At 45.5% G+C, this 22,147-nt stretch overlaps 1 pseudogene; it reads right to left on the reverse strand.

Moving 5' to 3' along the window:
• Positions 1–8,333: 8,333 nt before the first annotated feature.
• LOC123095326 (uncharacterized) lies at positions 8,334–8,472 on the reverse strand (annotated as a pseudogene).
• Positions 8,473–22,147: the final 13,675 nt, after the last annotated feature.

The raw sequence follows: 22,147 nt of genomic DNA on the forward strand, positions 1-22,147 counted from the left end.
CTCAACTTCACACCTTGTAACACAGGCAAGAACTCCTTCTTTGACTGTTCTATTTTGAACTATTTCAAAATTTTATCAAGGTATGTACTCATTGAAAAATCTTATCAAGCGTCTTGATCTATCTCTATAGATCTTGATGCTCAATGTGTAAGCAGCTTCACCAAGGTCTTTCTTTGAAAAACTCCTTTCAAACACTCCTTTATGCTTTGCAGAATAATTATACATTATTTCCGATTAACAATATGTCATTCACATATACTTATCAGAAATGCTGTAGTGCTCCCACTTACTTTATTGTAAATACAGGCTTCTTCAAAAGTCTGTATAAAACCATATGCTTTGATCAACTCATCAAAGCGTATATTCCAACTTCGAGATGCTTGCACCAGTCCATAGATGGATCGCTGGAGCTTGCACACTTTTTTAGCATCTTTAGGATTGACAAAAACTTTCTGGTTGCATCATATACAACTCTTCTTTAATAAATCCATTAAGGAATGCAATTTTGACATCCATTTGTCAGATTTCATAAAATGTGGCAATTGCTAACATGATTCAGACAGTCTTAAGCTTCGATACGAGTGAAAAAATCTCATCGTATTCAACACTTTGAACTTGTTGAAAACCTTTCGCAATAAGTCGAGCTTAGTAGATAGTAACACTACTATCAGTGTCCGTCTTCTTCTTGAAGATCCATTTATTTAACATGGCTTGCTGATCATCGAGCAAGTCAATCAAAGTCCATACTTTGTTCTTATACATGGATCATATCTCAGATTTTATGGCCTCAAGCCATTTCGTGGAATCTGGGCTCATCATTGCTTCCTCATAGTTCATAGGTTCATCATGGTCTAGTAACATGACTTCCAGAACAGGATTACCGTACCACTCTGGTGCGGATCTTACTCTGGAAGACCTACGAGGTTCTGTAGTAACTTAATCTGAAGTTTCATGATCATCATCATTAACTTCCTCACTAATTGGTGTAGTAGTCACAGGAACAGATTTCTGTGATGAACTACTTTCAAATAAGGGAGCAGGTACAGTTACCTCATCAAGTTCTACTTTCCTCCCACTCACTTCTTTCGAGAGAAACTCCTTCTCTAGAAAGGATCCATTCTAAGCAACGAATGTTTTGCCTTTGGATTTGTGATAGAAGGAGTACCCAACAGTTTCCTTTGGGTATTCTATGAAGACGCACTTCTCCGATTTGGGTTCGAGCTTATCAGGTTGAAACTTTTTCATATAAGCATCGCAACTCCAAACTTTAAGAAACGACAACTTTGGTTTCTTGCCAAACCACAGTTCATAAGGCGTCGTTTCAACGGATTTTGATGGTGCCCAATTTAAAGTGAATGCAGCTGTCTCTAATGCATAACCCCAAAACGATAGCGGTAAATCGGTAAGAGACATCATAGATCGCACCATATCCAAGAAAGTGCGCTTACGACGTTCGGACACACCATAATGTTGTGGTGTTCCAGGTGGCGTGAACTGTGAAACTATTTCACATTGTTTTAATTGAAGACCAAACTCGTAACTCAAATATTTGTCTCCGCGATCAGATCGCAGAAACTTTATTTTCTTGTTACGATGATTTTTCCACTTCACTCTGAAATTCTTTGAACCTTTCAACTATTTCAGACTTATGTTTCATCAAGTAGATATACCCATATCTGCTCAAATCATCTTATGAAGGTCAGAAAATAATGATACTTGCCACGAGCATCAACACTCATTGGATCGGATACATCGGTATGTATTATTTCCAATAAGTCAGTAGCTTGTTCCCTTGTTCCGGAGAACGGAGTTTTAGTCATCTTGCCCAAAAGGCACGGTTCGCAAGCATCAAATGATTCATAACCAAGTGATTCCGAAAATCCATCTTTTATGGAGTTTCTTCATGCGCTTTACACCAATATGACCTAAACGGCAGTGCCACAAATAGTTGCACTATCATTATTAACTTTACATCTTTTGGTTTCAATATTATGAATATGTGTATCACACGATCGAGATCCAACAAACCATTTTCATTGGGTGTATGACCATAGAAGGTTTTATTCATGTAAACAGAACAATAATTATTCTCTAACTTACATGAATAACCGTATTGCAATAAACATGATCAAATCATATTCATGCTCAACGCAAACGCCAAATAACATTTATTTAGGTTCAACACTAATCCCGAAAGTATAGGGAGTGTGCGATGATGATCATATCAATCTTGGAACTACTTCCAACATTCATCGTCACCTCACCCTCAACTAGTTTCTGTTTATTCTGCAACTCCCGTTTCGAGTTACTACTCTTAGCAACTGAACTAGTATCAAATACCAAGGGGTTGCTATAAACACTAGTAAAGTACACATCAATAGCATGTATATCAAATATACCTATGTTCACTTTGCCATCCTTCTTATCCGCCAAATACTTGGGGTAGTTCCACTTCCAGTGACCAGTCCCTTTGCAGTAGAATCACTTAGTCTTAGGCTTAGGTCCAGACTTGGGCTTCTTCACTTGAGCAGCAACTTGCTTGCTGTTCTTCTTGAAGTTCCCCTTCTTCCCTTTGCCCTTTTTCTTGAAACTAGTGATCTTGTCCACCATCAACACTTTGATGTTTTTCTTTGATTTCTACCTTCGCCGATTTTTGCATCGCGAAGAGCTTGGGAATTGTTTTCGTCATCCCTTGCATACTATAGTTCATCACGAAGTTCTAGTAACTTAGTGATGGTGACTAGAGAATTCTGTCAATCACTATCTTATCTGGAAGATTAACTCCCACTTGATTCAAGCGATTGAAGTACCCAGACAATCTGAGCACATGCTCACTAGTTGAGCGATTCTCCTCCATCTTTTAGCCATAGAACTTGTTGGAGACTTCATATCTCTCAACTCGGGTATTTGCTTGAAATATTAACTTCAACTCCTGGAACATCTCATATGGTCCATGACGTTCAAAACGTCTTTGAAGTCCCGATTCTAAGCCGTTAAGCATGGTGCACTAAACTATCAAGTAGTCATCATATTGAGCTAGCCAAACGTTCATAACGTCTGCATCTGCTCCTGCAATAGGTTTGTCACCTAGCGGTGCATCAAGGACATAATTCTTCTGCGCAGCAATGAGGATAAACCTCAGATCACGGATCCAATCCGCATCATTGCTACTAACATTTTTCAACACAATTTTCTCTAGGAACATATCAAAATAAACATATGAAAGCAACAACGCAAGCTATTGATCTACAACATAATTTGCAAAATACTACCAGGACTAAGTTCATGATAAATTTAAGTTCAATTAATCATATTACTTAAGAACTCCCACTTAGAAAGACATCTCTCTAGTCATCTAAGTGATCACGTGATCCAAATCAACTAAACCATAACCGATCATCACGTGAGATGGAGTAGTTTCAATGGTGAACATCACTATGTTGATCATATCTACTATATGATTCACGCTCGACCTTTCGGTCTCCGTGTTCCGAGGCCATATCTGCATATGCTAGGCTCGTCAAGTTTAACCTGAGTATTCTGCGTGTGCAAAACTGGCTTGCACCCGTTGTAGATGGACGTAGAGCTTATCACACCCGATCATCACGTGGTGTCTGGGCACGACGAACTTTGGCAACGGTGCATACTCAGGGAGAACACTTCTTGATAATTTTAGTGAGAGATCATCTTAAAATGCTACCGTCAATCAAAGCAAGATAAGATGCATAAAGGATAAACATCACATGCAATCAATATAAGTGATATGATATGGCCATCATCATCTTGTGCTTGTGATCTCCATCTCCGAAGCACCGTCGTGATCACCATCGTCACCGGCGCGACACCTTGATCTCCATCGTAGCATCGTTGTCGTTTACGCCATCTATTGCTTCTACGACTATCGCTACCGCTTAGTGATAAAGTAAAGCAATTACAGGGCGTTTGCATTTCATACAATAAAGCGACAACCATATGGCTCCTGCCAGTTGCCGATAACTTCGGTTACAAAACATGATCATCTCATACAATAAAATATAGCATCATGTCTTGACCATATCACATCACAACATGCCCTGCAAAAACAAGTTAGACGTCCTCTACTTTGTTGTTGCAAATTTTACGTGGCTGCTACGGGCTTAGCAAGAACCGTTCTTACATACGCATCAAAACCACAATGATAGTTCGTCAAGTTAGTGCTGTTTTAACCTTCGCAAGGACCGGGCGTAGCCACACTCGATTCAGCTAAAGTGAGAGAGACAGACACCCGCCGGCCACCTTTAAGCACAAGTGCTCGTAACGGTGAAACCAGTCTCGCGTAAGCGTACGCGTAATGTCGGTCCGGGCCGCTTCATCTCACAATACCGCCGAACCAAAGTATGACATGCTGGTAAGCAGTATGACTTGTATCGCCCACAACTCACTTGTGTTCTACTCGTGCATATGACATCTACGCATAAAACCTGGCTCTGATACCACTGTTGGGGAACGTAGTAATTTCAAAATTTTCCTATGCACACGCAAGATCATGGTGATGCATAGCAACGAGAGGGGAGAGTGTTCGTCCACGTACCCTCGTAGACCGTAAGCGGAAGCGTTATGACAACGCAGTTGATGTAGTCATACGTCTTCACGATCCGACCGATCCAAGCACCGAACGTACGGCACCTCCGAGTTCAGCACACGTTCAGCTCGATGACGATCCCTGGGCTCCGATCCAGCAAAGCTTCGGGGATGAGTTCCGTCAGCACGACGGCGTGGTGACGATGATGATGCTCTACCGGCGCAGGGCTTCGCCTAAACTCCGCGACGATATGACCGAGGTGGAATATGGTGGAGGGGGGGGGTACCGCACACGGCTAAGGAACGATCCGTAGATCAACTTGTGTTTCATGGGGTGCCCCTGCCCCCGTATATAAAGGAGAAAGGGGAGGGCCGGCCAAGGAGGAGGAGGCGCGCCCAAGGGGGGAGTCCTACTCCCACCGGGAGTAGGACTCCTCCTTTCCTAGTAGGAGTAGGAGAGAAGGAAGGGGAAGAGAGAAGGAAAGGAAGGAGGGGGTGCGGCCCCTCCCCCTAGTCCAATTCGGACTAGGCCTTGGGGGGGCGCGCGGCCTGCCCTAGGCAGCCCCTCTCTCTTTCCCGTATGGCCCAATAAGGCCCAATACTTCTCCCCGGCGAATTCCCGTAACTCTCCGGTACTCCGATAAATGCCCGAATCTCTCGGAACCTTTCCGAACTACGAATATAGTCGTCCAATATATCGATCTTTATGTCTCGACCATTTCGAGACTCGTCGTCATGTCCCCGATCTCATCCGGGACTCCGAACTCATTCGGTACATCAAAACTCATAAACTCATAATAAAACTGTCATCAAAACCTTAAGCGTGCGGACCCTACGGGTTCGAGAACTATGTAGACATGACCTAGAACTATTCTCGGTCAATAACCAATAGCGGAACCTGGATGCCCATATTGGTTCCTACATATTCTACGAAGATCTTTATCGGTCAAACCGCATAACAACATACGTTGTTCCCTTTGTCATCGGTATGTTACTTGCCCGAGATTTGATCGTCGGTATCCAATACCTAGTTCAATATCGTTACCGGCAAGTCTTTTTACTCGTTACGTAATGCATCATCCCGTAACTAACTCATTGGTCACATTGCTTGCAAGGCTTATAGTGATGTGCATTACCGAGAGGGCCCAGAGATACCTCTCCGACAATCGGAGTGACAAAACCTAATCTCGAAATACGCCAACTCAACATGTACCTTCGGAGACACCTGTAGTACTCCTTTATAATCACCCAGTTACGTTGTGACGTTTGGTAGTACCCAAAGTGTTCCTCCGGTAAACGGGAGTTGCATAATCTCATAGTTACAGAAACATGTATAAGTCATGAAGAAAGCAATAGCAACATACTAAACGATCAAGTGCTAGGCTAACAGAATGGGTCATGTCAATCACATCATTCTCCTAATGATGTGATCCCATTAATCAAATGACAACACATGTCTATGATTAGGAAACATAACCATTTTTGATTAATGAGCTAGTCAAGTAGAGGCATACTAGTGACTATATGTTTGTCTATGTATTCACACATGTATCATGTTTTCGGTTAATACAATTCTAGCATGAATAATAAATATTTATCATGAAATAAGGAAATAAATAATAACTTTATTATTGCCTCTAGGGCATATTTCCTTCAGTGCGCACCCGCCCGGTCGGGATCCGCTGCGGACTGGAGCCAGGCGATCGCGCGGGACCCGATGTCGACGTGGAGCTGTCACGTTGGTGGGTGCCGCTGCGCGTTGCCTCCTCCGCGCATGCATCAACACCGGATCGGGCGCCGATTTCTTCATGGGATCGCGCGCTCGTATCTCCTCCGGATCGCGCGCCTGGATCAACTCCGGATCTCGCGCTGCTGTCCTGTAGCGGGACATGCGATATGGGCGTATTTTCTTCCATATATGCATCATTTTCCATCAATTCTGGATCATTCTGTTCCAAATTTTCACCTGTATAATCGTCCACAAATCCTGCATCATCTGGAGAGGGTGTGTGAGTAGTACAAATATCAGTCACATTACTTTGGTCATTGCCATTATTTCCCCCATGATCAAAGGAAGTGGATGAATGAAGATGTTTAGGAAGGAGCAAGATTTCCTTCCGGAGGAGGGCGCCTGCATTTGGATGAAGAGATGCAAATGGAAACACATTCTCATCAAAGACGACGTCTCGGGAAATATATATGCGACCAGTAGATATATCAAGACATTTGACCCCCTTATGACGCGGACTGTAGCCTAAGAAGACACATTGTTTGGAGCGAAAGGAAAGCTTACGAGAATTATATGGGCGAAGATTTGGCCAACAGGCGCATCCAAACACACGAAGAGAGTTGTAGGTAGGCTTTTTGTGAAAAAGACGTTCATAAGGGGTTTCAAAATTGATAACACTACTGGGAAGTAAATTGATGAGATATGTGGCAGCAAGAAAAGCTTCATCCCAGTATTTTAATGGCATAGAGGAGTTTGCAAGAAGAGCAAGTCCGACTTCAACAATGTGGCGATGTTTTCTCTGAGCCGATCCATTCTGCTGATGAGCATGGGGGCAGGAAACATGATGAGCAATGCCCATCTTTTGGAAGAATGAGTTTAGTTTCTCATATTCCCCACCCCAATCAGATTGGATGGCAAGGATTTTTGCATTAAATTGGCGTTCAACATGTGCTTGGAAATTTTGAAAAACCTCAAAAACATCAGATTTTTTCTTAATAAGGTAAATCCATGAGAATTTGGTGTAATCATCGATGAAACTCACATAATATTTATATCTACCAACAGAAAGAGGAGCATCTCCCCATACATCAGAAAAGATCAACTCAAGAGGTTTGGTAGATACACTAGTAGACACTGGATAGGGTAATTGGTGACTTTTTGCTCGTTGGCATGAGTCACATACCGACTCAACATCTAACTCCCCATGGCAAGGAAGTTTATTATTCCTAAGCACACGTTGAACTATTGAAAATGAAGGGTGACCAAGCCGAGCGTGCCAACGCGATGAAGATATCTTGGTGACACCGTAAGCTTGTTTATTTGACGTCCTAGACGGAATCAATGGATAGAGACCTCCTCTACATCTGCCTCGATGCAGCACCCTCCCCGTGACCTGATCCTTAATAAAAAAGAAATAAGGCCAAAACTCAATGTAAACATGATTGTCAAGGGTAAGACCATGAACGTAAAGGAGATTTTGTGAGGCAGTAGGAATATGTAGAATTTTGTTTAGATGGAGATCTTGATTTTGGGTTCTGATAATGGAATTTCCAACATGACTAATATTCATACCTGTACCATCAGCAGTGTGGACCTGATCACCTCCGTGGTACTTGTCACGGGTGGTTAACTTCTCGAGTTCACCCGTGATGTGATTAGTAGCGCCACTGTCGGCGTACCAATTTGTGTCTACCCCATATGATGAGCTTGCTGCAGATCCGGCCACCTTCTCTTCTGGAAGATAGTCTTCCGTGAACCGGTACCAGCAGTCCATGGCAACGTGGCCTGGCTTGCTGCATATTTGGCAGTGTGGGCGATTGTCGTTGCGGAAGCCCCCACCAGCCGGTCCTCCTGGTCCTGGGCGCCCCCCTGTTGTTGTTGTAGCCAGGAGAGGCACCACCAGAGCCGCGGCCATGTCCACCGCGGCCGCCACCACGGCCACGGGACATGCCACGACCACGCTGTTGACCACGCCCGCGAGTGGCGGCGTTGGCTGAAGATCTGAAGCCGCCTTTGCCAGAGGCTTGAAGAAGCTCGACGCGCTGATCAAAGTTCGCCATCTGGGAGTACAATGCATCTAGCGTAAGTGGTTCAGTACGAGCATCAAGAGCAGATACCAGGGGGTTGTATTCTAGGTCGAGGCCGGCCAGGATGTATGAGATCAGTTCATCTTCGCCAAGTGGTTTGCCAGCAGCCGCCAGCTCATCAGCGAACGATCTCATCTTGGCGAAGTAGACCGCGACTTACTGGGTCCCCTTCTCGGCGTTGGAGAGGGAGATCCGAAGGTTTTTGATGCGGGAGCGGGAGTGTGACGAAAACATGTTCGTCAGAGCGGTCCATGCCGCGTGCGCCATCTCCACGGCGACCATCTGCGTTAGTACCTCCCACGTGATCGAGGTCAGGAGGTAGGCGAGCACTTGCTGGTCCTGGGTAACCCAGGCCGCGTGCGCCGGGTTGGGGATGCTCGTAGCCTTGCCATCTTTGTCGGTGGTGGTGATGGTTTTCTCAGGCTCGTCGATGGATCCATCTAGGTATCCAAAGAGGGAGGATCCACGTATCTGGGGAAGGAGTTGGGTCTTCCACAGAAGGAAGTTTTCACGGGTAAGCTTCTCGGTGATTTGGTTGTTGAGGGGATTGGCCGTGGCGTGGGATGAGGAGGAAGACATGGCGGCTGGGAAGGAAAGGCTAGATGTGTTTTGGAAGGGAAGCTCTGGTTACCATGTGAAATAAGGAAGCGTGTTTACCTACCGTAGTAGGCCGCTGGTTTCGTGTTTATATAGGATCAGCAAGCCCTGATCGAGGCGTATACAAAGTATCATTACAGACTTGGGATACAAGAAAATAAAGAGATAAGAATGAATCTAAACAACTCTAGGCAGGATTCGGTTCTGGTTTTATCTCAACCAAACCGAGTACTACAGAATATATAGAACTCTCTAGACTATTCCTAACATGTGGAACAATGATGTCAACGTGGAACCTGAGAAGAAAGCTCAAGAATTGTAGGATGATTTACATATGGAAAAAGTATATTTTCCGTCCTTAAATTTTCTCGAAAGTACAGAAATGGTCCCTCAACTTCAAAACCCGTAACCTTAGTCCCTCAACTTCTTAAACCGGATTAGTTCAGTCCCTTCAATCGCTTCGGGTGGTTTTCGTCCGACGTGCACACGGTTTTGACCAAAACTTGTCACGTCACCTGGGTTTGACCGCCATGTCATAGTCCACATCATTTTTTCTTCCAAACTGGCCGCAAATCCAACCCAGGCGTGGCGAGCTCGGATGAGAATGGCGACGGTGTCGTCGATGACTGTCATGCAGCGGAGGTGGAGCGCTCGAGCAGCGCGATGAGCACAGCGACCCAGGGAGTGGCGTCGAGCTGCACATGAATAGCTGTGCTAGCTCTTCCGTCCATGCTTCGCACATGAATAGATCATGCCTGAATAGCGAGTAATGCATGCATGTACTGTATGTATGTACGCACTGTGCAAGAGGACCGGACGCCTTCTTCTCCTCCGCGCTGGCACTCCCTGTAAACACCGGCAACCCGGTCGTCTCCGCGGTGCCGGCGGCGAACGTGGAGAAGCTCCCGGGGCTCAACACGCTCGGCGTCTCCATGTCCCGCGTGGACTACGCACCGTGGGGCGTGAACCCGCACACCCACCCGTCGAGCTGCAGCCTGCGCCCGGCGTACCGCCGCCGACCTGCTGAACGGGGGGCCCGAGCATGAGGAGCCGAGGAGTAGCTCGGACACGCACCTCTGTTGACGGCGTTGGTCGTGCCGTTGGTCACGCACAAGCTCCACCGAGGCCGCGTTCGGACACGGTCGGCGTTCTCTTTCACACGAGCGTCCGTGCGTGTTGGGTTGATGACGTCGCGCTCGAACCGACTCTGAGCTCGCGCCATGGACACACGGACGCATGGCAGAGCAACCGCCACCGGTGTGTGTGTTGGTGTGATGATGCGCGAGTGTGTGCGTGCGTCACCAGCGACGGTGAGCCTCGCCGTGCTGCAGCTCCCCGGTCGCCTGCACCCTCTGCGGGCGCTGCCGCGAGTCACAATAGAGCTCCACGCCTATCTCCTTCTTCTGTTTCTGGACGCGCGCCAGCTACTCGATGAAATGCCTAGCTGAGTTAAACTGGGAGGGAAGAAGAAAATTGCCATGTGGGCATCCAAATGTCAAAATCATGCCAAGTCAGCATAGTTGATGGACTAAACTAATCTGGTTTGAGAAGTTTAGGGACCAAGTTTTACCAGTTTTGGAGTTGAGATACCATTTCTATACCTCCAAAAAAATTTAGGGACGAGAAATATACTTTCCCTTCACATATACTAGAAGAACGCCCATGCGTTGCAACGGGGCCACATTAACTTTAAGAGTTCAATATTACGACATTGACGACATTTTTTACCATCAAATCCTCACACACACTCTCTCCCTCCCTCTTCCTCACTCTCTCTCCCCCTCTCACTCTCTCTAACACACACATATCCATCTTATTGGGTACGGGACCATAATTCATCTATTTCACACACACGCGCTAGTGCATAACAATATGGATTATGTGTATTATATTTGCCACCAGAACTAAGGGAATTAACTTTAAGAGTTCAATATTCTGACCATGGAATATTTAGGCTGGCGTATATGGGAAATCAAAGCTAAAAATGACTCGATGAGTTAGGGATACATCAATAAATATTGTAAAAAATGATAAAAACAAATCTGCAGCAACTCGCGACCCCACGAACTCGTATTCTCAATGAGCAAGTTAGTGAGGCCGCCACGGTAGGCTAGCACCAAGGGACAAGGGCAACAACCGCCTTCCCATCCAACCTACCGATTCTGCTGGCGCTACTTTCATCCTAAGCCCATGAGTACCGCTAGTGTATTGCCACGTACGGAGAAACTACGAACTGGAATTTTCATCCAAATCATGAAAAATGTTAATGTTCCTCTCCTCTCCCATCCCTCGTGTAAACATACCCAATTCGTGGTTGGCTCGCTACATTCAGCGTAGCTCTGATGTGCACTGCCCTCGCTCTTAATTAGTTGCTGCAGTGCCACGCATCTACGCCAACAAGCTGGGGAAACAAATGCAAATGTTACACCGAGTCAAAATCAACCATCCCACAATCGTAACAATAGAAAAGATAATAACCAAAATTTAACAGAAGAACTACTGCTTGGCTCCCAGATCCATCTCGATAGCCCTTGATCTGGCTGCTGAGCTTCTCCTAGCCGCCTCAACATCACGTCATTACCAAACATGTAGTGGATGCCTAGTGGGACAAGGATTAAGAAATAACATGAGGTGAAAAATATGATGGCTGTCAATTCCATAAAACGATCCAAGTAATTTGACAAAACAGATCGGGAGCATCTTGTATAATCTCAAAAAAGCAACTAAAAATATGAGAAATGAATTGATGAAAATCAGCCCCTGCTCTCATTCATGCTTGCTTTTGTAATGTGAGGCAAGGAATGGGGATACCGGGAGAAGAAAAGAGCACATGGACGGCAAGCCTCCACCACCGGCAAGTGGGGTTGCTTCACATCCAATCTCCACGGCCGCCGCCTCCATGGGGACGAACTCCCATGTTCACAATCGGGCTCCCAATCGGCCGCTACCTCGCCGACCTTGACGATGAAGTAGTCCCTCCCTTCGATCCCATTCGCAACGGAGGCAACACCCATCCCAGCGGACGGGTCCGCGGTGAGATCCCTACTGGATTGTGGTCGCGCCTCCCCAAACCTCACCGCGAGACACATGAGAGGGCGTCGTTGCCATGGTTAGGCTTGGATGGGAAAGGAGGCGACATAGCAACAACGGCGCCTTCGTCGGGATTGGTGGCGACGGCGGTGGCGAGAGAGTAGGAGGGTGGTGGCGGCAGTCCATCGGCCGCCATGACGTGAGAGGAGGATGGGGATTGGGCTGCGATCTGGACGTATGGAGCGGTTGAGAGGAGAGGAAGCAGGCGGCTGGGTTTTTCCTTCGTGCAGGGTTTGGGGGAGGTCAAACGAGAGGTTTTTTTTCGTGCGGGAGGCAGAGCAACGAGGGCGGACGTAGGGAGACGGGACACGGTCGGTTGGCAGGAAAAGGAAAGCTACGCATTTTTTTAGGCAGTAGAGATGATTGATGGTAAGAAAGGGAAAATCACATCAATATAAGAAAATATCCCATCAATACTTGATTGATTGTGATTTATTTTTTATATGGTAACTAATCTGATGGGTTTATGTGGGTGGTGAAGCGAAAAGGCAGGTGAGAGGGAGACGAAATAAAACCAACGAAAATGATGAGACGAAAAAAAACCCAGCAAAAAATAACCGACGGACTATTCACCAACTGATCCATTAGGAGTAGACATCCTACTCCTTCCCAGCCTATTTTTTCGCTTGCTGTTCTGTTGTTAGATTTCCCCCAAAACTAAAATCGTGTTGCAGTATCCCACGTGTTTCTTGATTGGCTCATTTTGCTGTGTCAAGCTTCTATGTAGTACAATAAGGTCTTGTTTGGTTTAGAGGGAAGTTACAGGAGGAGAAGTTCCTGTAGTCGCACTACTCATTCATTTGGTTCAAAGAAAAAAATAGAGGAAATTTCTCTTTTATCTCACTTTCGAAGGAAAAATGTAAGAATTTTATAATCCATTTGGATCTCTTTTCATAATTCCTACTCCCGAAGGACTTGACCATCCTTAATGGCATAATACCACCCCAATTATACTTTTTTCAAAAGAAAAAGTAAGTCTGCCACCGAGATAAGTGCTCAGGTTGACCTTGAAACTAAAAAGGTTGTTGAGCACCTTGACTTGACATTTGGAAGCATGAGGTGTACGGCGACATGGATCTGCTCTGTCATTCACTCATAGTGTTGTTCCTTAACTGCTCATATGCCTCTCCGTCCTATAGTTGTTCTGCAGCACACCTATAAGTTCTTGTGCACGGTAGCGGTAAGAGCATCTTCAGCCGTTGGCCCCTCAGGAGGGGCTAAAAATCGTTCTCTGGAGACGCACCGGCGCTAACCCGCGCGCTGGGGGCGTGATGCCCCCCAGTCGCGGCGCCCATGTTATTTTAAAAATTTTAAACACGGCACAAACACGGCGCAAATTCATTGTAAACTTCGGCGAGTTCGTTCAAACTTGAACATATTTTTTTTAAAAAAGAAAAAACTATTAGGGGCCGCCACTCGCCGTCTCCATCGCCGCTCCTCGCCGTCTGCATCGCCGCTCCCCGCCGCCCGCCCTCGCAGTTCTACATGCCAAGGAGGTTGTAGAACCGCGTGTAGTCACCGCCGCCGTCGCTGTCGAGGATGACAATGCCGTGCTCGTCCTCGCACCCGCGCTTGCGGGCTTCGATCTCCTCCAGGGCCCGGCGATGCCGGACCATCTCGTCGCGGAGGTAGTCATCCCGCGCCTAGTGCAGGGCGTCCTCGTCGGAGAAGCCGCGCCGGGCTATCTCCTCGTACTCCGTTGGGAGGTTGATCTCCGGCTTGGACTCGATGAGGATGAAGCGGACGGATGGGGGGTGGAGTCGCCGATGCGGACGCCGGAGCTGCGGGTGCGCGTGCTGATCGGCGTGTCCTGGGGCTCCGGCTTGACAGGGTGGAGGCAGGAAGAGCCCGACGAGCGGCCGGACGAGGAGGAGGACGCGTCGGGCCGCTCCATACGCCTCGGCGTCCAGGAGCTCCCACGGCGGCTTGAGAAGGTCGGGGGAGCGGGGTACTCGAGGCGCGGCGTGTTGCCGCCCTCGATGTACTCAAGGACGACCTCCAACGTGCGGCCGGGTACGCCCCACCACCAGTGCCGCCCCTCGGAGTTGCCTGCCGGAGGGCACGACGCCGTTCATCGCCTCGAGCTGCTCGGCGTGTCGGCGGCGGAAATAGGACTCCCAGAGCGGGCTGCGGGGGTGTACCGCGGGCCTTCCCTCGCCGCCGGCGGCAGGGACGCGCGGATGCGTGCGATCTCCGCACGCCGCGCCGCCCCGGTGAGTGGTGGTGGCATCGGCACGCCGCCGGCGCCGATCCTCCACGCCCCGGGCACCCGCATGTCCGGCGGGGCCAGGTACTCGGCCTCGAAGAGGAGGCGAGCCTCGTCCTCGTGCAGATGGCGGCGCCCGAAACCATTCGCCGCCGCGTCGTCGCCTGGGAAGCGCTCGGCCATCCTTCTGAGCTGGAGACGGCGAGAGGAGGAAGAGGGAGAAGTGGGCGCGTCGGCGGTGTAGTGTGTGTGCGTATCTCCGGCGCGCTGGTTCTCGGCTTATATAGGCGAAGGCGCCGCGCGGTAGGCTTGGCCGGCGCGTTACGCGTGGCCGGAGGCGTGGCGGGCGAGGGGACGCGCGTCGCCCGGACTTCACTGCGCTGCCCGTGAGGCATCAATGAAGGCTGACCGGCGCGGCAGCGCGCGCATCTTTGGCATTGATAGATTTTGACGAACTTTTTTTTACAAAAAAACCGGACGAAACAAACCGACGAAAAACCGAACCGGGAACACGGGTTTTTCCCTTTTCGAAAGAGGCACGCCCGTGCCTCTGACGAAATCACAACCGTGCCTCTCGCGGAAACAAAACCGTGCCTCTCACGAAAAAAGCAGAAAACGCGTTTTTTTCCCTTTTTCGAAAGAGGCACGCCCGTGCCTATCGCGAAAGCACAACCGTGCCTCTGGCGGAAGCAAAACCGTGCCTCTCGCGAAAGAAAAAAAAACAAAAAACACGTTTTTTTTCCTTTCTAAAAAAGGCATGCAACCGTGTCTCTAGCGGAAGCAAAACCGTGCCTCTCGCGAAAAAAAACAGAAAACACGTTTTTTCCCTTTCCGAAAGAGGTACGCCCATGCCTCTCGCGAAAGCACAACCGTGCCTCTCACAAAAGAAAAATAAATAGAAAACATGTTTTTTTCCTTTCCGAAAGAGGCACGCCCGTGCCTCTCGCGAAAGCACAACCGTGCCTCTCGCAGAAGCAAAACCGTGCCTCTCGCGAAATAAATAATAAATAGAAAACACGTTTTTTTTTCGTTTCCCAGAGGCACGGCCGTGCCTCTCGCGAAAGCACAACCGTGCCTCTCGTGAAAACAAAATCATGACTCTCGCGAAAAAAAATTGCATTTTTTTGAAAAGCTAGGAAAGACCGGTAAAAAACCAAAACGTAAAAAACAAACAGAAAAAAACCATTTAAAAAGCCAAAAACGCGTGTGTAAAAATAAAAAAATACAAAATCCGGAGGGAGCGTCCAGAGCGCGACACGTGACGAATGACTGTGAGCGCGCCAAGTGGCGCTGATCGTTGCGAGGCTCCCGAAGGAGTGCTCGTTAATTAGTTGCTCCCGAGTTGCCCCTGCGAAAGAAAACGTTTTTGTTCGAAACAGAACTACACGACCGTCTCCCCCTCGAATCGGTACAGTTTTCCCTTTCTCGTACACAGACTGGCCGACCTGGGCTGGTTCCGGCCGATCCAGCCAGCCCATTATGGCGCTAAAACAAGCCCTAGCAATGGGCTGGTTTCAGCCGCCCAGCCAGCCCATTATGGCGCTAAAACAGGCCCTAGCGATGCAAGAAACTAGGGACCCTACCGAACAGATTTCTCTCGCTGCGTGGAGTGGGAAGCTGTAAAGAAAAGCTAGATACGTGAAGTTTTGTGAAGCTAGATGGTTGCCGAACACGCCCTTTGTTTGGCCCTTGAAGCTTTAATCTTCTATCAACTCAGATACCTCCTTTCTTTCTTTCCATTATCTTGTTTTGTTTGGCCTCTTTGTAAGAATGTTGAGTTTTATAGTGTCTAGTTGCACTTTTCTGCAAAATAAACAAATAACTAGTCACGAGCTCTTTCGCGAATATCATTCAAATATTAGAAAATTCTAAGCAATAACAGATGGACATATCTCAATAAATGATGAATTTGTGTGCCCAAATTATATATATGAAATGTGCTTATCACCTGGCTATATGTTAGGATTTGAAACTTCAAAAGAGGATGTATGGCCTGCCTGGTTAGAACATGAAAGGTGCATTCGTAACATTCTACGTATTATTAGATCAAGGGACATTTAAAGTTACCCAAGGATAATTGTGCAAGCAGTCTTTGCACAATGGGTGTACCGAAATGTAATGTTCTTGTAATTATTTGGTTCTTCCTTACAAGAAGACATCTTCTGACTGAACCACGTTGTTCAAACATTTCAGATAGGAGCTGACATCTTCACGCAAAGATGTACTGTGCTAGACAGAGATCATACATAACTCTAAACAAACTGAGCTATCAGAGATTGTTCACCCTCATGAATCATGCTCGTGTATATATAATCAGAGTTTCTTCCTTCAGCTAGATACATACAAAGTATTTTCAAATTTCAAATATAGATTTCTTCCACATTTCAGCAGGCAACAGGCGCGGGCGGGTGATCACGCGCGGACGTCGACGGGCGCCATGCGGACGACTATTTCCCCGGCGCCTGGTGCGGCCGCCGGCTGCTCCTGGACGGTGGTGACGAGCTTCTTGTACAGCGCGAAGAGCAGGTAGGCGACCAGGAAAGCCCCCGCGATGGCCGGCACGACAATCAGCAAGATTATCCCAGGTTGGAGCTGGTGGTGCCGGGGACGAGGTGGAGGCGGCGGCGAAGCGCGACTCCATCCCCGGAAGTCCGGCGCCGGCCGTGCCAGAGGCGAGAAGCGCGCCGGCGATGAAGAAAGCAAGCAGGAGCGTTGCCATTGCAATTTGCAAGTAGAGCTTCAGTGGTGAACTGGTGATCGGTTCTAGAGACTCCACCGTCCCCGAGTTTTGTAGAGGAGAGGAAGTTGGTGCGTTGGGCGGTAGCTTTCTCCCTATGTGTTTTTGTATTCAGATCTACCCTATTTTTTTTTAAAACACAGTACAGACGCAAGCGCTCTCTAATTCAAAACACGGGTCAATTCCGAAATTGTAAACTTTCCTTTCAGTCAGAAATGGAAAAATTCCAAAACAAACCTTTAGTTTGTAGGCGAAAATTAAATCAAACCCCAAACTCTCAATCCCTAAAATGAGCACACCAAACTCTCTAATCCCGATCTATTTTAAACCTTGTCAGGACATAGCCGGGATTTGCTGAATTGGGCCGATCCAGTAGCACAGTCTCCCACGCACGCACTAATCTGGTTTTTCTTAGTTTCTTTCTTTTTCGTTTTCTTTTATTTTTTAATTTTTACACATGTCTAATTTTTCTCAGTACCCAATGTACATTTTAACGCACACATTAAATATTTTTGATAAACTTCTAATATTTTCAAATACATTATGTACATTTTAAAATTAAATGTTTCCAAAACTTTTTTAATACAAGGTAATATTTTTCCAAATACATGTTTTACATTTTATACAAGAAAATGTTTATGCATCAAAAAGTGATCACACTTTAAAATTTTGTTCAGGTTGCAGAAAAAAATTATGTTTCAAAAAATGTTTGCACTTTAAAATTTTGGTCAGGTTTCAAAAAAGTGTTTATAAAGGTGTTTGCTTTTTCAAAGTTGTTGATTTTTAAAAGTATTAAATTTTTTAAAAAGTGCTCGCACTTTATAAAATGTTCAAAGATTTCATAAATAAATACGTTTCAATACTTGTTTGCCCCTAAAAAATATTTTCAAAGTACGATGGTTTGGTTTCTGATTAAATATTCCGGGCCTCTGAGTGGAATTATTACGTTGCCCGTTAAGAAAAAGAAATATACAATTTTTACGTTGCATGTTGAGGACAAAAAACCTCGCTTCGCGTCCAATGCCATCAATCCGAAAAATAAATAAATAGATTATTTATGAAATAATTTACGAAATTCCAAAAAAATATTTTGAAAATGTGACACAATTTTGAAAATATGAAACATTTTCCAAAGCATGTGAAAAAATGTTGGAATTCTGAACATTTTTTGTGCAAAAAATAGAAAACAGGAACATTTTTAACTTTTGAACAATTTTAGAAATGTGCGGACATTTTTTAAATCTCACGAATTATTTTTGTGTTATAGTGGGCCGGCCCAAATTCTTGTCCGCGAGAGTAACTGGTAATCCCGGTCGGATTGTATTATTCCCGGTGTGCCAAACTGGTATAAGGTCCAATATAGACCGGGATTACAAGTTCAGAGTGCCAATTTCCGGGATTCAAAGTTTAGGGTTTGATTTAGCTTTCATCTATAACTTTAAGTTTATTTTGGACTTTTTCCATCAGAAATCAGTGTACCTAGTCACAAGCAAGGTTTTGGTTACCGAATGAGGCAATTTTATCGAGGGGGGCTGGTAAACGTGGTTACCTCGGTTACCAAGAAATACAGACAATATTTCAAACAAATTTTATAGTTTAATTTTGAATTAAAATAAGTGAATGAACGAACATTCGAACTAGAGACCTCTCAAACAGAAATTTCGACCGGTAACCAAAACCTTGGTCAGAAGTCACTCAAGGTGGAGTTTCTTGATAAGCTTCCTTGAAACCGCAACACACTAATCTTGTACTCTATTTCCAACCTCCATTTTCAATTCAGGAGTACATAGGACGACTCCTCTCTGTTTATGGACTCCTAGTCGCTGCCGAGGCAGAAAAGGGTGACGGTGGAGGACTCCATCCCGGTTTTCTCCGCTAGAGCCTTTGCCTCGTCAGAGCACTAAACCAACAGGTCGTGTAAGATGGAATACTGGCAACTGCTTGCACACTGTAATTCATGCATTTCGACGTTGTAAAATAGAGCTTATAGGCAAGTTAAAAGCCAGACATCATGGCTTAGAATGAAGGAATTGCTCATGAGCTAATCCAGCGTGTCTTAGCAGTAAGACTCAGCCTTGAAATGTAGAGTTGTCAAGTTAATAGAAGGTGTGGAAAACTGAAACCTCTTTAGCTGTGCATAGGCAAATCTGAGAAATATTCTTATAGTACGTTAAGTTAATTCTCATCGCATAATAATATTCTCTTTTGAGCTGGTGTACTTTCTACAAATACGTTCTGTGGAGACTCTTCTCCCTCGAGAAAAATGCACAGTGGCAGAGCTATGAAAGGGGCCGGGAGGGGAGGGGGGCGCTGCCCCCTCCCCCAAGCCTTAGATCAATTTTTGAAGAAATTTTTTAAGGGAGACTTAGATTAGAATTGTTTTAACCACTGAAAATGCACCATGAGATTTGAGCATATGACAACTTGATTGCTTGAGTAGGAAAGCATGACATGATATTCGAGGGCAAATTGGTTGTCTTTGGGGGGGGGGGGGGTAGCAAATTGGTTGTTTGAGTAGGAAAGCATGACATGATATTTGGTAGCATGACATGATATTCGAGGGCAAATTGATTGTTTTTTTTTGGGTAGCAAATTTATTGCTTGAGTAGGAAAGCATGCTATTCAAGCATATGATAAATTAAGATGATATTGTCCATTCTAACCTATCTGTTCTTAAATTAAGATGACAATTGATAAGTTAGCATGATACTAGAAAAAGAGCCAGTGCGTTGCAATGGAAGAAAAGAAAATATAACATGCCTCTAATCCAATAACAAAGGCTCAAGACCGCAATAGTTCCACATCTTTTATTTCAACATGGCATTAGCAAAAGAACCTGCGCATTGCAACAAGAGTGAAAAATAATACCACACGCTCCTAATCCAATAATCATGATTTAAGACCCCAAAAGTTACACATGCATCACATCTATGTTGTGGATCCTTCCAACCCTCGCCGATGGTGATCTTAATGCTAACACAACTACAACGAGTTTGAATGTGGTCAATCATAAGATGTGCGTCGCTCTCTCCGCATAAGATGAGAAATCTGCCTTTTATTTTCCGTGCGAGGTTTTGCCGAAGCGTGCATGCGAGTTGCGAGATTATAGACCTCCGATGTGGTTTTGGTGAGGTGTTGATTTACAGTACAGATCTACACCGGTACGAAAAAAGACAGATCATGTGTTATTGATTAAGATTGCACCCTAAAGGAAAAAAACGTGTTTTCCGAAAGAGGTACGCCCGCGCCTCTCGCGAAAGCACAACCGTGCCTCTGGCGGAAGCAAAACCGTGCCTCTCGCGAAGGAAAAAAAAACAGAAAACTCGTTTTTTCCCCTCTCCGAAAGAGGCATGCCCGTGCCTCTCGCGAAAGCACAACCGTGCCTCCGGCGGAAGCAAAACCGTGCCTCTCACGAAAGGAAAATAAAACAGAAAACATGTTTTTTCCCTTTTCGAAAGAGACACGCCCGTGCCTCTCGCGAAAGCACAACCATGCCTCTCGCGGAAGCAAAACCGTGCCTCTCGCGAAAAATAAATAAATAGAAAGCACGTTTTTTTCCGTTTCCAAGAGGCACGGCCGTGCCTCCCGCGAAAGCAAAATCGTGACTCTCGCGAAAAAATGCATTTTTTTGCGCAAATTTTTTTTTTCGATTTTTTTGTCCGAAAAGCTAGGGAAGACCTGTAAAAAATCAAAACGTTAAAAAAACCCGGAAAAAGACCTTTTAAAAAGCCGAAAATGCGTGCTTAAAAATAAAAAAATAAATCCGGAGGGAGCGTCCAGAGCGCGACACGTGGCGAATGGCTGTGAGCACGCCAAGTGGCGCTGATCATTGCGAGGCTCCCGAAGGAGCGCTCGTTAATTAGTTGCTCCCGCGTACGCCTGTATATGATGCGTCTTTTTTGTCGATAGTCCCACCTTGCTCAGTAACTGATTACCATCAGTTTATATACTTTCTCAAACAATTGTCATCAGTTGCCTTGGAAAATAAATAGTGAGCTTATAAAACAGGATTAGCAAAACAGTTTGTGAAATTACAATAGAGTTTACTGATTCATAAAATGTTTGCTGATTCAGAAAAGTTCGTGAATTTACAAAAAAACAACTATTTTAGAATTGTTCACCGATTCAAAATAAAATGCTTAAAAACCATTCATAATATAAAATAATGTTCACATATTTAAAAAAATATTTGTAAATAGTAAAAGATGTTCAAGATTTTTAAATATATTCCCAAATTCATAAAAATGTTCATGAATGATTGAAGGTATGTAGTTAAATAGTAATGCTCCTGAATGTTTGTAACTATATACCGGCGTGAATTTTGAAGAATTAACTGCCAGGGTGGATTGAAATATTATAGTATGTTTTTTTAAAATACGTTTCTTGAAATTCAGAATAATTTTTTGAATTACCAAGTTTTTTTGACAACCACGATATTATTTAAAAAATGTGCATATTGCTTCGATTTTTGAATAATTTAGAAAAAAGAAGGATTTTCGTGCATTTGTGAACAAATTTTCAAAATCATGCGATGAGATGTGAACAAAATGTGGTCATCGCATTGAACATTAATTTTTTTTCCTCCCGTTGCAATGCACGGACCTTTTTGCTAGTAATAATGAAAGAAGTCCATATAACCCCTTGTGTTTAATAAACCGGCTAATCCACCCCTCCGCTCAAATACCTACCGGTTAATTAACCCCCTGAGCTGTTCAAAACCAGGCAAAGCAGCCCCTCACGCTGATTAAAGTGGCTTTTACTGGCGATTTAGCCTATGTGGCTCTGGCTGAGATTGCTAGGTCGGCTTGGTGGAAGGCGCGATGCTGAATGAAGACAGCGCGGGAAGTTTCACCCAATCCACAATCCCTAATTCCTCTCCTCACCCAAGCCCCACCTCCGTAGTTACTGTCCTCCCCTGAATGTCCATTCTCGCAGGATCAGGAAGCCCCCTGGACGAGGACGGCCCTCCCCATGGCTCAGCGGAGCAACGCAAGTTCGATTTGGCGTCCCTTTTAGACAGAAAAATTAGCAGTATTTTCAGATATATCCATTAAAGTTAAGTTCCGACAAACATGATTTTATGGTTGTTTTGATTTGTATTTCAGCCGGGAAACTTGCAGTTTAGTTTTTATATTGTAGTT

Source organism: Triticum aestivum, chromosome 4B, assembly GCF_018294505.1.
Source record: "Triticum aestivum cultivar Chinese Spring chromosome 4B, IWGSC CS RefSeq v2.1, whole genome shotgun sequence".
NCBI classification, from domain to species: domain Eukaryota; kingdom Viridiplantae; phylum Streptophyta; class Magnoliopsida; order Poales; family Poaceae; genus Triticum; species Triticum aestivum.